Here is a 15389-nt window from a genome sequence, read left to right as displayed (position 1 = left end):
GAGTGAAGAAATACTTCAAATGGGCACCCAGCACAAAGGGGCAGAAGGGGAAGCTCACATTAACGGTAACGATGGCACCTCTGCTTGGGCCCACATGCCACCTTTGCCCCTATGTCCAGCTGCTTCCATGTTGCATCCTCACTAATTCCATCCTGGCATCTTACCTGTCCGAGCATCAGCACTGATACACCCATTAGTGAGGCACTGGACAGTGAGAAGGGTTATCACCAGGCGAACCACTAGTGAGAATGAAGACCGAGGAGTGGAAGAGAGGATCAGTACCGTTCCACCATGGCAGGAGGAGAAACAACAGTCCTCCACGAACGGCCCAGGCCAATGATTTGGGAGCATCAGTCTCGTGAGCAGCTGGTGGAGACACTTTCCACGCATGTGGTTGAGAGGATGAACAAGTGGGAGGAGTCCAGCACCAACATCTGCAACAATATTTATTCTTCCTGCACCTCCCAAAAAGCCTCCTGAACTTCGACTTAGCTGCTGCCAGACTGATCAACCTACTCCTCCCCCTGAATACTTTTCTGCCAACTTGACTCCCCAGATTTCGAACCCCTCCCTCCCAAAATGGCGAGCTACCATATGATTAATTATAACGTGCCTTCAGCTTGGTGGTTCCATGCAAATGAGGCCTGACCCTGAAAATGAATCCGGCTTCTTACAGCCTACCTCAACAACAACAACAACTGGTATTTATATAGCACCTTTAACACAGTGAAACATCCCAAGGTGCTTCACAGGAGTATTATGAGACAATAAAAATTGACACCAAGCCACATAAGGAGAAATTAGCGCAGGTGATCAAAAGCTTGTTCAAAGAGGTAGGTTTTAAGGATTGTCTTGAAGGAGGAAAGAGAGGCAGAGAGGTTTAGACAGGGAGTTCTAGAGCTTAGGGCCCAGGCAACAGAAGGTATGGCCACCAATGGTTGAGTGATTATAATCGGGGATGCTCAAGAGGGCAGAATTAGAGGAACGCAGAGATCTCGAACAATGACGGACAGGAAAAGACCTACTGCTCCATCCAGCCTGTCCCACACAATTGTGATACCTTGTGTACCACAATATATACACTCCACCCCACTCAAAACCATGTCATCTCCTGGGAGAGGTGAAAAAACAGAAAGAAACCCAGGCCAAATGAGGGAAAAATGCGGGAAATTCCTCTCCGCCCCCTGCCCCCAGGTGATCGAAACTAATCCGGGAGATCACGTTGGCCCTGATAATTTCTTGCAGTACCTACCTATTGTATGAGGTGATCTCCACCCCAACCAGAAACAGGTTCAGCTCTCGCTTGAAGAAATTCAGTGAATCCGTGTCCATCGCATGAGCCAGCAGTCTGTTCCAGGGTAGAAACATAGAAAATAGGCGCAGGAGTAGGCCATTCGGCCCTTCGAGCCTGCACCACCATTCAATGGCTGATCATTCCCTCAGTACCCCTTTCCTGCTTTCTCTCCATATCCCTTGATCTCCTTAGCCCTAAGGGCCATATCTAACTCCTTCTTGAATATATCCAATGAACGGGCATCAACAACTCTCTACGGCAGGGAATTCCACAGGTTAACAACTCTGAGTGAAGAAGTTTCTCCTCATCTCAGTCCTAATTGGCCTACCCCTTATCCTAAAACTGTGTCCCCTGGTTCTGGATTTCTCCTACATCGGGAACATTCTACCTGCATCTAACCTGTCCCGTCCCGTCAGAATCTTGTCTGTTTCTATGAGATTCCCTCTCATCCTTCTAAACCCCAATGTATAAAGGCCCAGTTGATCCAGTCTTTTCTCATGCGTCAGTCCTGCCATCCCAGGAATTAGTCTGATGAACCTTCGCTAAACTCCCTAAATAGCAAGAACGCCCTTCCTCAGATTCGGAGACCAAAACTGAACACAATATTCCAGGTGAGGCCTCACCAAGGTCCTGTACAACTGCAGTAAGACCTCCCTGCTCAAGTACTCAAATCCCCTAGCTATGAAGGCCAGGGTCCACTGTTCCCTGGGCAAAGAACCACCTCCTAACATCTAACCTCGATCTGGCCTTACAAAATTTCACATCGTGACCCCTGGTCCTCCCTAACCTTTGTAATTGGAACAAACTGTCAACTCGAACATAATCGCTTCCCTTCATTATCTTATAAACCTTGATTAGATCAGCCCTAAGTCTTCTCCAATATGTAGAGTCCCAGCTCGTTGAGCCTACCTTGATAACTAGGAAACTTTAAACTGGGAACTAGTCAAGTGGCCCTCCTCTGCACCCTTTGCAAAGCCTCAAAATCACCCACCATGTGAGGATACCAAAACTGACACAGTGTTCCACGTGCAGCCTGAGGAAGGTCTCTTACAAGGGGAGAAAGTATACTCACTATTTTAGGATCTCTCCGCCCATCACCTGCCCGATGAATGCTCCACTTCAAGATTATCCCTGGGTCTCTAAGTGTAGTAGATCATTTACTATGAAGATAATTCCTCATGTGGGGGGAGGGGGTGAAAATGGGTATCTTTGAACTAGGCTGTGAGTGACAGTTTCATTCAATGGTCAGCGGCACCTTTATAATATTTGCTTAATATCAGTCTGGGCTTCAAAGCGAAGGATGGGTATGACTGTTCCTGAATTTGAAACTTTTGTTCATTGAAACTGATTATTTTTGTCGATTAATTAGCAATCTCGTTGTGCGAGGCCCCTTGGGGAAGAGTGACCATAATATGGTGGAATTCTGCATTAGGATGGAGAATGAAACAGTTAATTCAGAGACCATGGTGCAGAACTTAAAGAAGGGTAACTTTGAAGGTATGAGGCGTGAATTGGCTAGGATAGATTGGCGAATGATACTTAAGGGGTTGACTGTGGATGGGCAATGGCAGACATTTAGAGACCGCATGGATGAACTACAACAATTGTACATTCCTGTCTGCCGTAAAAATAAAAAAGGGAAGGTGGCTCAACCGTGGCTATCAAGGGAAATCAGGGATAGTATTAAAGCCAAGGAAGTGGCATACAAATTGGCCAGAAATAGCAGCGAACCCGGGGACTGGGAGAAATTTAGAACTCAGCAGAGGAGGACAAAGGGTTTGATTAGGGCAGGGAAAATGGAGTACGAGAAGAAGCTTGCAGGGAACATTAAGACGGATTGCAAAAGTTTCTATAGATATGTAAAGGGAAAAAGGTTAGTAAAGACAAACGTAGGTCCCCTGCAGTCAGAATCAGGGGAAGTCATAACGGGGAACAAAGAAATGGCAGACCAATTGAACAAGTACTTTGGTTCGGTATTCACTAAGGAGGACACAAACAACCTTCCGGATATAAAAGAAGTCAGAGGGTCTAGTAAGGAGGAGGAACTGAGGGAAATCCTTATTAGTCGGGAAATTGTGTTGGGGAAATTGATGGGATTGAAGGCCGATAAGTCCCCAGGGCCTGATGGACTGCATCCCAGAGTACTTAAGGAGGTGGCCTTGGAAATAGTGGATGCATTGACAGTCATTTTCCAACATTCCATTGACTCTGGATCAGTTCCTATGGAGTGGAGGGTAGCCAATGTAACCTCACTTTTTAAAAAAGGAGGGAGAGAGAAAACAGGGAATTATAGACCGGTCAGCCTGACATCGGTAGTGGGTAAAATGATGGAATCAATTATTAAGGATGTCATAGCAGTGCATTTGGAAAGAGGTGACATGATAGGTCCAAGTCAGCATGGATTTGTGAAAGGGAAATCATGCTTGACAAATCTTTTGGAATTTTTTGAGGATGTTTCCAGTAGAGTGGACAAGGGAGAACCAGTTGATGTGGTATATTTGGACTTTCAGAAGGCTTTCGACAAGGTCCCACACAAGAGATTGATGTGCAAAGTTAAAGCACATGGGATTGGGGGTAGTGTGCTGACATGGATTGAGAACTGGTTGTCAGACAGGAAACAAAGAGTAGGAGTAAATGGGGACTTTTCAGAATGGCAGGCAGTGACTAGTGGGGTACCGCAAGGCTCTGTGCTGGGGCCCCAGCTGTTTACACTGTACATTAATGATTTAGACGAGGGGATTAAATGTAGTATCTCCAAATTTGCGGATGACACTAAGTTGGGTGGCAGTGTGAGCTGCGAGGAGGATGCTATGAGGCTGCAGAACGACTTGGATAGGTTAGGTGAGTGGGCAAAGGCATGGCAGATGAAGTATAATGTGGATAAATGTGAGGTTATCCACTTTGGTGGTAAAAACAGAGAGACAGACTATTATCTGAATGGTGACAGATTAGGAAAAGGGGAGGTGCAAAGACACCTGGGTGTCATGGTACATCAGTCATTGAAGGTTGGCATGCAGGTACAGCAGGCGGTTAAGAAAGCAAATGGCATGTTGGCCTTCATAGCGAGGGGATTTGAGTACAGGGGCAGGGACGTGTTGCTACAGTTGTACAGGGCCTTGGTGAGGCCACACCTGGAGTATTGTGTACAGTTTTGGTCTCCTAACCTGAGGAAGGACATTCTTGCTATTGAGGGAGTGCAGCGTAGGTTCACCAGACTGATTCCCGGGATGGCGGGACTGACCTATCAAGAAAGACTGGATCAACTGGGCTTGTATTCACTGGAGTTCAGAAGAATGAGAGGGGACCTCATAGAAACGTTTAAGATTCTGAAGGGGTTAGACAGGTTGGATGCAGGAAGAATGTTCCCAATGTTGGGGAAGTCCAGAACCAGGGGACACAGTCTAAGGATAAGGGGTAAGCCATTTAGGACCGAGATGAGGAGGAACTTCTTCACCCAGAGAGTGGTGAACCTGTGGAATTCTCTGCCACAGAAAGTTGTTGAGGCCAATTCACTAAATATATTCAAAAAGGAGTTAGATGTAGTCCTTACTAGTAGGGGGATCAAGGGGTATGGCGAGAAAGCAGGAATGGGGTACTGAAGTTGCATGTTCAGCCATGAACTCATTGAATGGCGGTGCAGGCTAGAAGGGCCGAATGGCCTACTCCTGCACCTATTTTCTATGTTTCTATGTTTCTAATTGCACCTCGCTCCTATTTTACGATCGGAATAACATGCCCATGGGAGACGTGCCAATCGCAGTCTCAGCCTTCACATTTTAACCTAATATGGTTTGCAGAATCAAACGTGGGCCTGAGTTGAGGAAATAGGCTGAGAAATGGGCAGGGGCCAAAGGAAATACTGTGTAAAGTCTGTGGTTTATGTGCTTAGCTCTCGAGCTTGATCTTTATATCGTTGTGAACAAGTTTCTCACACATTATTCAGCAGAAGCTTTTTATTTTTCATTTCACTGATGCAAGTAAATGTCAGAAAAAATTTAACTTTACAAAAACCTCAATATTTGATGCAGCAAAACCACTTAATGTAAGTTAACAACAAGAACAACTGGTATCTATATAGCACCTTCAACAGGGTACAACGTTCCAAGATGTTTCACAGGGGCATTATAAAGCACAATTTCAACTGAACCACAGAAAAGCTTAGAAACAGAAATTTACAGCGCAGAAGGAGGACATTCCGTCCCATCGTGTCTGCAGCAGACGACAAAGAGCCGCACGGCCCTTCGTCAGCAGCCTAAAGGTTACATACAAACCCATGAACAATAACGGAAAGACAAAGAGCACCCAGTCCAACCAGTCCACCACACAGTACTGCAACACCCCTTATACTAAAAACATCGACACTCCACCCCAACTGGAGCCATGTGATCTCCTGGGAGAGGCAAAATCCAGATAAAAACCCAGGCCAATTTAGGGAGAAAATATCTGGGAAAATTCCTCTCCGACCCATCCAGGCGATCGAAACGAGTCCAGGAGATCACCCTGGCCGTATTCTATTCCCTGCAGTACTTACCATTATATCTGCGCCGACCAACAAAAGGTCATCTAGTCTAATCCCAATTACCAGCTCTTGGTCCTCCCTGCTCTTATATTTAAGTGCCCATCCAACCATCTCTTAAAAGTGGTGAGGGTTTCTGCATCCACCACTCTTCCAGGCATCGAGTTCCAGATCCCCACAACCCTCTGTGTAAAGAAGAACCCTCCCACAAATCCCCTCTAAATCTTCCACCAACCACCTTAAACCTCTGCCCCCTCGTATTAGCCCCCTCCATCAATGGAAATAGACCCTTACTATCTACTATCTCCAGCCCCTCAATATTTTGTACACCTCGATGAGGTCTCCCCTCAACTTCCTCTGTTCCAATTAGAACAAACCCAGCCTATCCAATCTGTTCTCATAACTGAGATTCTCCATTCCAGGCAGCATCCTAGTAAATCTCCTCTGCACCCTCTCTCGTACAATCACGTTCTTCTTATAATACGGCGACCAGAACTGCATGCAGTACTCCAGCTGTGGCCTAACCAAAGCATTATACAATTAAACATAACCTCCCTGCTCTTATATTCTATGCCTCGGCCAATAAAGGCAAGCATTCCGTATGCCTTCTTAACTACCTTATCCACCTGGCCTGCTACTTTCAGGGATCTGTGGACAAGTACTCCAAGGTCCCTTTGCCCATCTACACTATTAAGTGGCCTACCGCTTAATGTGTATACCCTTTGCTTATTAGCCCTCCCAAAGTGCATCACCTCACACTTCTCTGAATTAAATTCCATTTGCCACTGCTCTGCCTACCTGACCCGTAGATTGATATCCTCCTGCAGCCCATGACTTTCCTCTTCATTATCAACCACACAGCCAATTTTAGTGTTGTCTGCAAACTTCTTAATCATACTTCCAATATTCAAATCTAAATCGTTGATTTGTACCACAAAAAGCAAGGGACCCAGTACTGAGCCCTGCGGAACCCCACTACAAATATCCTTCCAGTCACAAGAACATCCATCAATCATTACCCTTTGCTTCCTACCTCCAAGCCAATTTTGGATCCAACTTGACACTTTGCCTTGGATCCCATGGCCTTTAACCTTCATGACCAGTCTACCATGCGGGACCTTATCAAAAGCCTTGCTAATCGTACGCACTACCCTCATCGACCCTCTTGGTTACCTCCTCAAAAAATTCAATCAGGTTAGTCAAACACGATCTTCCCTTAACAAATCCGTGCTGACTGTCCCTAATTAATCCTTGCCTATCCAAATGCAGATTTATCCTGTCTTTCAGGAATTTTTCCAATAATTTTCCCACCACTGACGTTAGGCTGACTGGCCTGTAATTACTCGGTCTATCACTTTCTCCCTTCTTAAACAAGGGTACTACATTAGCAGTCCTCCAATCCTCTGGCCCATATCCAAAGAGGACTGGAAAATGATGGTCAAGGCCTCTGCTATTTCCTCTTTTACTTCACTCAACAACCTGAGATGCATTTCATTTGGGCCTGGGGACTTATCTACTTTCAAAGCTGCTAAACCCCTAAATACTTCCTCTCTCACTATATTCATCCAGAATATCACACTCCTCCTCGATAGCAGTATCTGCATTACCGCTTTCCTTTGAGGAAACAGATGGCAAGTATTCATTAAGAATCCTATCAACATCTTCTGCCTCCTCACAGAGATTACCCTCATGGTCTCTAATACCCTTTCCTTAGTTACCCTCTTACTCTTAATATATTTATAGAACATCTTAGGGTTTTCCTTAATTTTACTGGCCAAGAATTTCTCGTGCTCTCTCTTAGCATTCCTAATATCCTTTTTAATTTTACCTCTTATCTTTCTATATTCCTCTAAAGTATTTAGCCATTGATATGTGACATAAGTGTCCCTTTTTTTCTTAATCCTCCCCTGTAAGTCCCTAGACATCCAGGGGGCTCGAGAATTATTTTTCCCAGCATTTTTCTGTTAGGGCACATGTTTGGCCTGAACCTTTCGGATCTCCTCCTTGAATGCCTCCCACTATTCTGGCACCGATTTACCCACAAGTAGCTGTTTCCAGTCCACTATAGACAAATCACTCCTTAACTTAGCAAAATTAGCTTTTTCCCAATTAGTAACTTTTATTTCAGGCCTATTCTTGTCCTTATCCATAACCAACTTGAATCTGACTGAATTATGGTCACTAGCACCCAAATGCTCCCCCACTAATACCCCTTCATCTTGCCCAGCTTCATTCCCCAAAACTAAATCCAAGCCTGCCCCCTCTCGTGTTGGGCTTGTTACATACTGACTAAAACATTCTCTTCAATGCATTTCAAGAATTCCCCACCCTCTATACCCTTCACACTAAATTTGTCCCAATCAATATTTGCAGAGTTAAAATCTCCTACTATTACTACCCTATGGTTTTTAGACTTCACAGCCTACATATTTGCTCCTCTATCTTCCCCCCCCCCACTGTTTGGGGGTCTATAATACACTCCCAGCTGTGTGATCGCCCCTTTTTTATTTTTCAATTCCACCCATACGGCCTCAGTTAATGATCCCTCTAACATATCATCCCTCCTTACCGCTGTAATAGTTACTTTAATTTATACTGCAACCCACCCCGCCCCCCCCCCTTTTTACCCCCTTCTGTATCTTGTCTAAATATCCTGTAGCCAGGATTATTAATCTACCAAACCTGCCCCTCTTTCAGCCATGTTTCTGTCATGGCTATAATGTCATACTCCCAAGTGTCTATCTACGCTCTTATCTCATCCGCCTTATTCGCTATACTCCTTGCATTAAAGTATATACCATTCAGCACAGGAAGATCTCCTTGCTTACTACATACTAAGCCCTGTTTCCTCTGTTTTACAGATTCGCTTTCTAGGTTCTTGCTATCCAACTTCTGCTTTACTTCCTTCCCTTTTGAATTTGTTCTCAGGTTCCCATCCCCCTGCCAAGCGAGCTTCAGCTCTCCCCAACTACACCAGCAAAACTCTCTGCGAGGTTATTGGTCCCGGCGCTGTTGAGGTGCAACCTGTCCGGTTTGTACAGGTCCCATCTCCCCAGAAGCAGTCCCAATGCCTCGACTTTAAAGCCCTCCCTCCTGCACCAATTTTCCAGCACGTGTTCATCCTCTCTATCCTTCTATACTTGCACTCATTAGCACGTGGCACTGATCGTAACCCGGAGATAACTACCTTTGAGGCCCTACCCTTGACCCTGGCACCAGGGAGGCATAAAACCATTCGGGAGTCACGTCTCCGGCCACAGAAACGCCTGTCTGTTCCCCTAACTATAGAATACCCTATCACTCGGAGTTTTTTGTTCTTCGTCTCTCTCCCCTGTGCAGCTGAACCAGCCGTGGTGCCTTGGAATTGGCTCTGGCTGCACTGCCCAGAGTCACCATCGCCCTTACCGATACTCAGAATTAAATATCGGACTTGTCACCTTTTTTGAAGATGGTCACGATTACAGCATCTGAGAGCTCCAGGCATGCTCTCCTCCTTCCAAATAAGAGAAATGAGTTCATGGATTCGTGCAAATTGTACTTTTCCACCATGCTTTAGTGCTTAGGTGGGGATTCCATCTGGTCCTGAGACCTTGTTGTTCTTCAGTTGTCGGATGGCCTTTTCAACCTCATGCCGGGCTGGGGTTGTGCTGAGGTGATGGTGGGTTGCATGCTGCAGAATGAAGTCGAGGACATTCATGTCAAAGACAGACTCTTGGTTAAGGAGATCTTCGAAGTGTTCCTTCCAGCGGGCACTGACTGCCTCTCTGTCCTTAATGAATATGTCTCCGTTCTTGGCCCACAGTGGGGGAGGACCTTGGGTGCTTGGGCCATAGGTGGTCTTGACTGCGCTAAAGATTCCACGCATGTCGTGGTTGTGGGCTACTTGCTGGATCTCCTGTGCTTTTTCCACCCACCATTTGTTCATTCGGTCACGAGTTTTATTTTGGACGTCAACCTTCAGACGTTGATAGAGCTGCTTTCTTGTTCTCGAGTTATGATGCTCTTTGCAGTTCAAGGATGCCTTGTGTTTGCGACTTATTAGCTCCTGGACCTCCTGGTCGTACTCATCGAACCAGTCTTGGTGTTTCCTGGTGGAGTGACCGAGTGTCTCTTCACAGGTGCTAATTATGGAGGCCTTGAGGCGGAGGGGTTTAGGGAGGATATTCCAGAGTTTAGGGCCTCGGCACACAGACTACAGTGGACACTGTGCGTCTCCGGTTCACTGGAAGTCGTCAGGTTGGTTGTGAGATGCTGGCTGAATGGAGCTTTCTTAGCAGGGTCTTTGAGTACTCCAGCATCGATTTCTGTTGCCACCATTGTTTTGGGGCTACATTGTCCGTCCAGCAGTTGTCAGTCCTGTCATGGCGCGGGTGATGCACACGTCCTTGTGGTCCCTCACACAAACAATGATGTAGTCTCGCAGATACCAGTGCTTGGAGCCAGGGTGTTGACATGAGGCCTTGTACTTTGGGTCGCTGGGTTCCCTGATGTAAGGAGAAAATCTATTCGTGGTGTTTGCAGGGCAGGCGTCCCCAGTGGCTGGCATCCTCACCTCATATTCCCTCTTTCTCCACTGCTGTACTATCTGAAGCTTTTTTAAATCATTCTTTGCAATGTGTGTGTCGCGGCCAAGCCCTGCATTTATTGCCCATCCCCAGCTGCCCTTGAGAAGGTCGTGGTGGGCTGCCTTGTTGGACCGAAGTAGTCTGTGTGCCTAGGCCCTAAACTCCGGAATATCCTCCCTAAACCCCTCCACCTCACTACCTCTCTCTCCTCCTCTGAGACACTCATTGAAACCTACCTGTTTGACCAAGCTTTTGGTCACCTGTCCTAATATCTCCTCATGTGGTTCGGTGTCAAATGTTGATAATGCTCCTGTGAAGCACCTTGGGACATTTTACTACATTAATGGTGCTATGTAAATGCAAGTTGTTGCTTTTCAAGGTACTCCCACCGTGCTTTTAGGGAGGGAGTTCCTGGATTGTGACCCAGCAACAATGAATATACATCGAAGTCAGGATGGTGTGTGACTGGAGAAATTGGATGTGGTGGTATTCCCATCTTCCAGATGGTGGAGCTCGTGGGATTCAGAAATGCTCCCCCACGTCCCCTCCCCCATCCAATCACCCCTCCCCCTCCCCCACACACATCACCCCTCCCCCTCCCCCACGTCCTCTCTCCCACCCACATCACCCCTCCCCCACGTCGTCCCCATCCACATCACCCCTCCCCCACGTCTCCCCCCAACCACATCACCCTTCCCCCTCCCCCACGTCCCTTCCCCCTCCCCCACGTCCCCTCCCCCTCCCCCACGTCCCCTCCCCCACCAACGCCCCCTCTCCCCCACCCACATCCTGCTCCCCCACGTCCCCTCCCCAACCCTCTTCCCCCCCTTCCCCCATGTCCCCTCCCCCACCCACATCCCCCCTCCCCCACGTCCCCTCCCCCACACACCACTGGGACCCTGTCTCAGGATAGATAGTGAGACCCACATACACCACTGGGACCCTGTCTCAGGATAGATAGTGAGACCCACATACACCACTGGGACCCTGTCTCAGGATAGATAGTGGGACCCACACACACCACTGGGACCCTGTCTCAGGATAGATAGTGAGACCCACATACACCACTGGGACCCTGTCTCAGGATAGATAGTGAGACCCACACACACCACTGGGACCCTGTCTCAGGATAGATAGTGAGACCCACACACACCACTGGGACCCTGTCTCAGGATAGATAGAGAGACCCACACACACCACTGGGACCCTGTCTCAGGATAGATAGTGAGACCCACATACACCACTGGGACCCTGTCTCAGGATAGATAGTGAGACCCACACACACCACTGGGACCCTGTCTCAGGATAGATAGTGAGACCCACACACACCACTGAGACCCTGTCTCAGGATAGATAGTGAGACCCACACACACCACTGGGACCGACTTGGAAGAAGGGACTGAGTGTCACGTTGCCAAGTTTGCTGACGATACAAAGATGGGAGGAAAAGCAATGGGTGAGGAGGACACAAAAAATCTGCAAAAGAATGTAGACAGGCTAAGTGAGTGGGTAAAAATTTGGCAGATGGAGTATAATGTTGGAAAGTGTGAGGTCACGTACTTTGGCAGAAAAAAATCAAAGAGCAAGTTATTATTTAAATGGAGAAAGATTGCAAAGTGCTACAGTACAGCAAGTGATCAGGAAGGCCAATGTAATCTTGGTTTTTATTGCAAAGGGGATGGAGTATAAAAGTAGGGAAGTCTTGCTACAGTTATACAGGATATTGGTGAGGCCACACCTGGAATATTTATGAAAGGATATACTTGCTTTGGCGGCAGTTCAGAGAAGGTTCACAAGGTTGATTCCGGAGATGAGAGGGTTAACCTATGTGGAAAGGTTGAGTAGGTTGGGTCTCTAATCATTGGAATTGAGAGGTGATCTTATCGAAATGTATAAGATGATGAGGGGGCTTGACAAGGTAGATACAGAGAGAATGTTTCCACTGATAGGGGAGACTAGAACTAGGGGGCATAATCTTAAAATAAGGGGCCGTTTTAAAACTGAGATGAGGAAAAATTTATTTCCTCAGAGGGTTGTAAAACTGTGGAATTCACTGCCTCAGAGAGCTATTGAAGCTGGGACACTGAATAAATTTACGATAGAGATAGACAGTTTGTGAACCGATAAGGGAATAAGGGGTTATGGGGAACGGGCAGGGAAGTGGATCTGAGACCATGATCGGATCAGCCAAGATCGTATTAAATGGCAGAGCAGGCTTGAGGTGCCGTATGGCCTACTCCTGCTCCTATTTATTATGTTATTATGTTCTTATCCAGAACTCCCGTATCCAGAGCCACCCCTCGTCCAGAACCATTCCCGGCCACCGGTGGCACATGCTCAGAAGTCCTACATGAACAAATTGAAGTCCTTCCTCGCTGCCGACTCCAGCAATCGTTGGCCTGACTCCGCGATCCACCCCCCCCCGCCCCATGATCTCTCTGCCGCACTCCCAGCCCCAAGCCAGCCAGCCCTGATATCCCCTTGCTCAGTACCTGTACCATCCAATTTAACATGACCACCCCTCATCCGGAAAAATCCCTTATGCAGAACAGGCCAGGTTTCCAGGGTTCTGGATAAGGGAGGTTCAACATGTACAGAAAACCCTGTCAGTGACTCAAAAGCACAACACTGCAGATGCTGGAAATCTGAAATCAAAACAGAAAATGCTGGAAATACTCAGCAGGTCAGAACTGACGAAGGACCATCAACCTGAAACGTTAACTCTGTTTCTCTCTCCGTAGATGCTCTGAACTGCTGAATGTTTCCAGCATTTTCTGATTTTATTCCTGGCAGTAGCCCTCAGAGGATTCACATGCATAATAACAACTTGCACCTGTAACATACTAAAACGTCCCAAGACACTTCACAGGAGCATTATCAAACAAAATGTGATACTGCGCTTGGTCAAAGTAGTAAGTTTTAAGGAGGAGAGAGAGGTCGAGCGGCGGAGAGGTTTAGGGAGGGAATTCTAGTGCTTAGGGCCGAGGCAGCTGAAGGCATGGCCGCCAATGTTGGAGCGATTGAAATCGAGGTTGCACAAGAGGCCAGAATTGGAGGAGCGCTGAGATCTCGGAGGGTTGTAGGGCTGGTGGAATTCAGGGAGGGATGAGGGATTTGAAAACAAGGATGAGAATTTTTGAGGCATTAACAGACCAGGAGCCAATTTAGGTCACGAGCACAAGGGTAAAGTCTAGAGGTAACAAAGGCATGGATGGGAGGTTTCAACAACAGATAAGCTGAGGCAGGGGCAGAGTCTGACGATGCTACAGAGGTTGAAGTTGACGATCTTGGTGATGGTGCGGATATGTGGTCAGAAGCTCATCTCGGGGTCAAGTGCGACACCAAGGTTGCGAGCGGTCTGGTCCAGCCTCAGACAGTTGCCAGGAGAGGGATGGAGTCGGTGGTTAGGGAAAAGAAGTAGTTGCAGGTGATTCTCGGGCTACGACTGGACTTTATAATAGGCTTATAAAGTATAGGCACTGTAGGAAGGTGGTGTTCAATGGGCATCTTGCTAGATAGTGTTAGAGCAGCCTGCTAAACCTTCTGGGTCTGTTGTGGTCGATGGTGTCAGTCCTTTGAGTGTTCAAACATCTGGAGAAATAACTGCTGCTGCTGTAACTCTGACAGCCAGTTCACAACTTCAGGACAACATTTCTATTCTTCCATTTTAACTGGTTCTCCAGTGGCCGATAGGGGCTGAAACTCTCACTGCACCATGTGTGATGGAGTGCCCCTTGTCTCAGGATGACCAGCACTTGCTTTGCTCCTTTATATTCTCCAAACCGATTCAATCCAGTCCACCGAAGGTAGCTCAGCTCCGGCACACTTTTATTGTTCGATGAAACTCAAGACTGGTCACAAATCTGCAATATTGAGTTTAAATAAACCCTTCCTGTTTCTGTAATCAGGGACATGGGTGAACACTTATTGGCACCATCTACTTCCCATGGTCCTCGGGCCCGAAAACCTCTGGAGAGGATGGAGAGTTTTCCCACAGTACATAAATGTGTCAAAAAAACAATTTCCTCGCTCTTTTTTAGCACAATAATGGTGCAAGTGCTGAGGATTGCGAGAAAATTCAAGGCCCATGTCAACATTTTATATCGAAAAAACCCAACATTTCACTGTCATGATTTGTTAACCAATCCAATTACTCATAATACTTTTTTTTATAATGGTGCAGATTTTGCGGGAGGAATCACGGTGTGTTCAAACAGGTCCTAGATCCCCTGTCGAGGGCACCGCGCTGTTTTTACTCTCTGATTACCGCAAGTTACAGTGCAAAAGCCCACAGAGAGTCTTAGGCCTAAAAATCTGTTCTAATATTAGTGCCGGGCGATGTTTACCGTGTCCAAACGGGATATTCACTAGTAGCGCCCCAAGAGGGGAGCGGAGCACTTAGGGAAGCGTTCTACGCTACTTTGAGGGCTCTAGGGGTGGTAGCACTGCATGGATAATGAAGGTCTGGTGCTCGGAAACCTGAAAAATGACAGAAAGGTGAAGGGAGCGTTGGAAACATCGGCAGCAGTATGTGCGACCTCACAGAATCACAGCAATGTTAAAAGATTTTACAACTGACCAGCCACAGGCTCCTGCTCTATAACATCGCCCCAGGAGCTTCCATGGAACACCCGCTCTCCCTGTCGGTGACAGTGCCAGGCGCTACGGCAGGCGAAAGGAGTGAAGTTCAGGATCGCGGCACTAACGTGGCGTTGTACACCCATGACGTCACCAAGTGGGTGGTGCTAGAGTTCACGGCGTTAACTGATAGCGCCGCTGCTAAACCACCACTGAGGTTCACGGCAGGCACCGACAGTGCGGCACTCGGGCAGCAAGTGCTTAGCGGCTAGAAGGCAGTAGAGCAGGGGAGCGATGGGGGAAATGATAACCAGAGTGTGACAGGAAGGGACAGAATTTATAAACATAAGTGTATCAGAAAGTGAGGTCAAAGCAGGGAAAATGGTAAAAGACAAAATCAAAAGCACTTTATATGAATGCACGCAGCATTTGTAAC

The 15389-nt window shown here is 47.2% G+C and overlaps 2 protein-coding genes across 4 annotated transcripts in view; both read right to left on the bottom strand.

The window, feature by feature from the left end:
• LOC139250425 (immunoglobulin alpha-2 heavy chain-like) overlaps window positions 1-15389 on the bottom strand; it is a gene marked incomplete at its 3' end in the record, with an annotated part of 222120 nt that overhangs the window by 148828 nt on the left and 57903 nt on the right. The gene's annotated exons all lie outside the window — the stretch shown is intronic.
• Window positions 1-15389, bottom strand: part of LOC139250428 (uncharacterized) — a 68070-nt gene that overhangs the window by 26557 nt on the left and 26124 nt on the right. The window contains exon 1 of one of the 3 annotated variants that reach the window (XR_011591295.1): window positions 2367-2489. The exons of the other annotated variants lie outside the window; for them this stretch is intronic. The gene's annotated coding sequence lies outside the window, so the exon portion shown is untranslated. Of the gene's footprint in view, window positions 1-2366; window positions 2490-15389 lie in introns of those variants that run through there. 3 annotated transcript variants of the gene reach the window in all.

Source organism: Pristiophorus japonicus, unplaced genomic scaffold (assembly GCF_044704955.1).
Source record: "Pristiophorus japonicus isolate sPriJap1 unplaced genomic scaffold, sPriJap1.hap1 HAP1_SCAFFOLD_370, whole genome shotgun sequence".
In the NCBI taxonomy this organism is placed as follows: Eukaryota; Metazoa; Chordata; class Chondrichthyes; family Pristiophoridae; genus Pristiophorus; species Pristiophorus japonicus.
This window is presented reverse-complemented; position numbering and strand designations above follow the sequence as displayed.